The 6,433-nt window shown below is 37.8% G+C and overlaps 1 pseudogene; it reads right to left on the reverse strand.

Moving 5' to 3' along the window:
* Positions 1 to 4,243: 4,243 nt before the first annotated feature.
* LOC129678982 (60 kDa heat shock protein, mitochondrial-like) lies at positions 4,244 to 5,945 on the reverse strand (annotated as a pseudogene).
* Positions 5,946 to 6,433: the final 488 nt, after the last annotated feature.

Genomic DNA, 6,433 nt, shown 5'->3' on the forward strand with positions numbered 1-6,433 from the left:
CTCAATGGCTGGCTCTTTGGCCTCCCCACCCCCCAAGGGAGGAGCAGTCCTGTTAGGCCACAGAGGAGAGCTTTGCAGCCAGTCCTGAGGATACCTGATAAAACAGGATCGGATGAATGGGGAGGAGGTCCCCCCTATCAGTGGACTTAGAAAGGGGCACGGTGGAGAGGAGGGAGGGAGGGAGGGACTGGGAGGGAATGAGGGATCGGGACACGGCTGGGGTACATAGTTAATAAAATGTAACTGATAAGAAAAAAATAAAATACGAAAAAAAAAAGTTACAATCCCTCATTTAAAAAAAAATAAAAAAAATAAATTGTGCATCTGATAACTAAGCATTCATATGCATGCTCCTCTGCAAGCTATTCTTATTCTAAACACCATATCCTACTCCATGGCCCCTGCAAGCTTGTAGTCATATTATAATGCACACTGCATTTAGTCTACCTTCAAAAGTCCCCATAGTCTTTCACAGCTTCAAGACTGCTTAAAATCCAAAGCTTCTTCTGAGACTCTTGCCAATCTCTTAACTGTAATCCCCTGTAAAATAAAACTTAAAAAGTATATCATACATTTCCAATATACAATGATATAGGATATATAATACTGATCCAAGTGGGAGGAAAAGAGTGCAATGAGAAAATATTGGATAAAAGCGAAACTTACGTACAGCAGGAAACTCCAAATTCTGTATGTCTTGTCTGATGTCAAAGCACTCTTCATATCTCCAATTCCTTTCAGCTTTGTTGATGCCAGCATACTTCTTTTGGGCTGGTTCCACACCCTTTATGCAGTCTGCTTTGGGATGTATTACATTACTCTGGCATTCTGAATATCTTGTGGCCTCCAACACAAACCATGGTTTACCTTTAAAACTAAATTCAATGATCTTTCTGGGTCTCCATGCAGGGACAACCCTGACACCCACCTGGTCTCTGAAGCTTTCCTTCACCATAAAAGGAAATTCCCAATCACTTCCTTGTATCCTTGACTCTAAACCCAGGACCAGGTTGGTGAAGCTGCAAAGTTCAGCTGCTTGCTGGGCCTGAAACTTGGATCTCTTCTTCAATTCCATGTGAATCAATATTGTGCTCTCAATGGTTACTTTCACTGCCCAACCTTTTCTTTAATTTCTTTTCACAAACTGGAAACTTAGCTGTGTGGTCTTTCCCATTATTTCATTTACCATCAATCTATCTTTAAAATTTTTTATCTCCTTGAACATTATACTTCATTACACTTCCTGGTGCTCCTTTTCTCTCCAAGTGTACATTTTGTAGGGGTTATTTTTTTCTCAGCTCCTTCATTTTCATTGTACATATGCATTAAAGTGAGTAATAATATTAAGCTGCTTTGAAATCTCTAGCAAGGCCATTAATCCTAAATTCTTCAACTTAGCCTCAGGCAGACTTTTTGGACAAGGATATGAATTAAATTTACCAGTATTTGTATAGAAGAATATCACAAAAAGAGTCTCTCTAAGCCATTTACTAATATTTGTCTTCTCTGAAACTTTTTGAACCAGGCCATGTTAATCTACATAGTCTCATCACCACAGACTTCATGTTCCCACTTGTATGTCATTAAACTCAGCTTAAAGTGTTTAACTGCTTTCTTAATACAAAGCCCTTAAAGAAGAGGGAGTGAGGGTGGGATTGGGAGGGGAAGAGGGAGGAAACTACAGATATGATACAAAGGAATAAACTGTAATTTAAAAAATTAAATAGTATAAAAAATGTCCCACAAGCAGCATGATCAGGCCTTTCATAGTAACACCTTCTTGCTTAATACCAACTTCTCTCTTAGTCACCGTTCTCTTGCTGTGAAGACACACCATGACCAAGGAAACACTTATGAAAGAAATAATTAATTAGGGGCTTGATTACAGTTTCAGAGGTTTAGTAAATTATCATCATGACAGAGAGCAGACATGGTGCTGGAGAAGTCTCTGAGGGCTACATGCTGAAGCACAACCAGAGAGAGAGATATTCTGGACTTGGCACACCTCCAGTTATATACTTCTTCCAAAATGGTCATGTCTCTTAATAGTTGCAACCCTTCAAAAAGTGTTAAAACATGCTGACTAAGGCCATGGCATCCATTCTTCTTCAAACTACCACAGACAGAGAACATTATAGGAACACAGTTCAACCATTTATTGAAAATTCTAGCATATTGGGACTATTGAGTCTGTGTCAGCAATGATAATGCATACTTAATTTTGCTTTGCTTTGTCTTATTGTATCTTGTTTTAGGCTGTTTGGATATTGACACTTGGAGCCCTGCTTTTTTCTGAAGAGGATATGGAGTGGTAGTGGATTTAGTGACAAAGCAAGGTGGGGAGACCTGGGAGGAGTGGAGAGAAAGGAAACTGTGGCCAGGATGTATTGTAAAAGAGAAAAATCTATTTTCAGCAACAGAGGTCTTTTATGAAACTGTTTCTCTAACCAAGGACCATGTACGGATATGACCTAGAACCCCTGCTTTAATGTAGCCCATGGTAGCTCAGTATCCAAGTGAGTACCCTAGTAAGGGGAACAGGGACTATTTCTGACATGAACTCAATGTTTGACACCTCCCCCCCCGCCCCGAGGGAGGAACAGGCTTGCTAAGCTACAGAGGAGGACATTGCAGCCTGTCCTGACAATACCTGATAATCTAGGGTCAGATGGAAGGGGAGGAGAACCTCCTCTATCAGTGGATTTGGAAAGGGGCAAGGAGGAGATGAGGGAGGGAGGATAGGATGGGGAGGGAATGAGGGAGGGGGCTACAGCTGGGACACAAAGTAAATAACTAGTGATTAATATAAAAAATAAAAATTATTTAAATTTTTTAAAAAATGTTTTTAACCATGAATCTTCATTAGGCTTAATGTTTTTAGAAAAATTTGTAGCAATTAAAATGCATTGTGACTAGTTAGTTAATGTATCAGTAGATAATAAGATTCTAAACAGTCCTGTGGACAGCAATTTAAAAATATTTTCCTTTGTTTACCTATGAATTTATTTACACTTTTGTAAACAGTTGGATACAGGAGTGTGTATAATATGGTCAGCACCATACTAGCTTGCTGTAGGTTAGAAAATGTCATGACTAGATTTTTCTGGTATTTTTCTAATAAATCCCATTGGAGAAAGTTTGATATAGAAAGACCTCAAACTAAAATTTATCTTGCTAGGTCATGTTACAGCAAAACTTCAGGTCATTTGGATATGAATTTTTTAAGTTACTGTTTTCTTTGTTCTCCAAACTATAGAGTTTTCCCAAACCAGAGAACTATTTTTCCTATAGCCACTGTAATACCAGTGTTTATAAATGTTGAAGGTTAAACAAATCTCTATCCTTGGTGAAAACGATGCTGTTGTTATGTTTTTCCATATAAACTTTTCTTTAACTCATAGTTTTCCTAACAGATTTGTGCTAGTTACTGCTTTCATCTTTTTGGAATAGTTTTTGGATACATATGCCACCTGGAGAAATCAACTTTTCCATTTAATGCTAAAAGTTTCAAATTTTCTCACACATGTTCTATGTTTTCTTAGCATACTGGGGCAGAGCTTTAAGTATGAACTTTCATCATGAGTTGGTAAAAGAATTCCATGATCAAAAACAGCAAAGAATGATAAAATTAATCAGAAGATTCAGCAAAATGTTTCCAAACATAACAGGTATTTTAAAATGTCAATACATAGATATAAAAACACAAGTAAATATTCTGCTTTCCTTTGAAAATATATAAGGACATTTTTTAATAACTGGTAAACAAAAAATGTTCACTGTGAAGTTTCCAATTTTATTATAATTCCTATAAAAAGATAATCTTTTATCATTTATCTTGGCTGGTTTGGTTGTGGGTGCATGTATCTCACTTTTCACAGAAGGGCTGCTTCTGAACTTCTCTTGTAGTGATATAACTCTACAATCCTGATGGTAACTGAAGAGAAGAAATGCCTCAGTGATGTGAGTTGAAAGCGGGACAATGGTATGTGGTTCTTTTATCCAGTATCAGGAATGTACAAATGTCTGTATTCAAAAATACAAAATAAATTATCTTAGGCATGATCAATGACAGCGTAAACTATTATATATTGTCGATGGAAACCAGTCACTGATGGTTGCAGTGATCAACCAGCCGTTTCTCCAGTAATTTTCTTCAGGTGAATTCTCCAGAGTTATCAGTGAGGAACCTGCCTTGAGCACCCTGTCATAGTTCATTGATAAGGACAAAGCACTCTTCTAGGAATTAGAACATGGCACCTCCCATAACCTGTCTCATTATACCCACTGAACCCATTCCAGGGTCCTTCTTTTCTTTAGGAATTTCTGTTACTACAGCTTCTGCTGTAATTAGCAAAAAGGCCACCCATGCAGCATCCAATAACACATTGTTGGATCAATGATTCCCTTTTCCGCCATGTTTACAAATCTCCAAGCATAGCATCATAAACAACCTCTGAGGAACTCTGCAAAACCTTCTCAACTATCAAAAATCCTTCAACACCCACATAGTCATTGCAGAAATTTTGAGTGCTCTTTTGATAATTTCAGTATCTATGTTCTTATCTTCATTAGCAGGCTTTAGTGACTCCAAGGCTAGGATACACAGAAGCAGAGCACATCCCATTCCAAGAACAACGCCTCCTTCAACAGCCGTTCTTGTAGCACTGAGAGCATCCGTGACCCTGTCTTTCTTCTCATTCACTTCAATGTCACGTGTCCCTCCGCCTTCAGCAGAGCTGCTCCATCTGAAAGTTTAGCAAGGTGTTCATTCAGCTTCTCCTTTTCACATCCACTAGTTGTGATGTCTAGCTGCTCAGTGATTTCTTGAGCTTCATCACCTTTTCCTTTCAATGCATGGCTTCACCTTTGGTGACAGTGACCTCTCCAACTTTTCCTAGGTAATGAGCTTGAACATCTTCAAGATTAAATTCAACCCTGCTTCTCCAAATACCACACCAACAATAGCAAGAACCATATCTTTAAGCTGCTTCTTCCTATTGTCCCCAAACCCTGGAGCTTTGACTGCTACAACCTGAAGACCAACTTTAGCCTGTTCAAAACCAGTGCCCTTAGAGCTTCTTCATGAACATCTTCAGCGCTTATGACCAAGGACTTCCAATGTGCATTGGCAATTTCAAGAGCAGGTACAACGGGACCGTACACTAGAGATCTTCTTTTCACTCAACAGAACTTAGGCATCTTGAAATTCACACTTTTGACTTTTTGATCTGTTAAAAAAATACATACTCGATCAGATTCCATGTCTTCCATAATTTCTAATTGATCATTCGAGGTTTTTCTTTCATTGTGATGTCACCCTTTCTTCCATTCATTCCCTTTATTGTATCAGAAATGATGTTTCCAATACTTTGTCTCCATTTGCGGAAATTGTCGCAACCTGAGCAATTTCTTCAGGCATTGTGACTGGTTTAGATTGTTTTTTAAACTGAGTGATTACAGCATCAACAGCCAACATCACACCTCTCCGGATTTTCACTGTATTAGCCCCTTGCTGATCTTCTCAAAACCCTCCTAAGCAACAGAATGTGCTAGAACAGTAGCAGTGGTAGTGCAATCCCTGGCCTCTTCATTTGTGTTATTGGCAACATTCTGAAAAAAAAAAAAAAAAAAAAAAAAAAAGTTTAATTCCGAAGTTTTTGTATTTTCCTTTAAATCAACCAACTTTGCAACAGTGACCAGATCTTTTGTTATTTTGAGACTTCCTCAACTCTCTTCAAAAATCCTAAAATAAATAAATAAATAAAAATAATTTAAAATAAAAATAAAAAAATTCACTGTTCTTCTCTTTGGCCCCATTGTAACAGCCACAGAGTCTAAAAGGTCTGTACCTTGAAGCATTAAGGCTTGAGCATACACACCAAATTATACATCTCTGGCATAGTCCTGATTTAGATGAGGGCCAGTGTCCTGGACAATGGTCTCATCCTCTCATCCGGCAAAGGATTGTCGGTAGTTAAACATTTCTGTAAGGCAGCAGCAGGAGAAGAAGGCCATTGGCGAGTGAGGGTGACTTTTCTTTTAACTTCAGTTCCTCTTTTGAGAAACTTTCCTTGCTTCTACTTGAAATTGCTTCCCCAGCTGATAAAAGTTGGAATGTTTAACTGATAAGGGTAGCAGAATTGGCATTGATGTTATAGATGGAAAAGTAAAATGAGAATTTCCATTAACAGCCACATGGTTATTCAAATGTTTAAATTAGAAATTGTGGAAAATTTGATTCTTAGCACTAAATTCACGCCCTCCTAAAGTCAAGAACACAATGATGACAGTTCTTTGCTTTTTACAAACTATAGATGAGTTTTGATTTAAAGTAAAAATAGTTTGAGGTGAGAAAAACATTTAGTTTTATCCTTTGATTTGTCTTATAATTCTTTCTTCACCTTTCAGCAAATGGTAATTTTACTAATTTAAT

The sequence above is a fragment of the Psammomys obesus genome, unplaced genomic scaffold (assembly GCF_907164565.1).
Source record: "Psammomys obesus unplaced genomic scaffold, mPsaObe1.curated_primary_1811, whole genome shotgun sequence".
Lineage (NCBI taxonomy): Eukaryota > Metazoa > Chordata > Mammalia > Rodentia > Muridae > Psammomys > Psammomys obesus.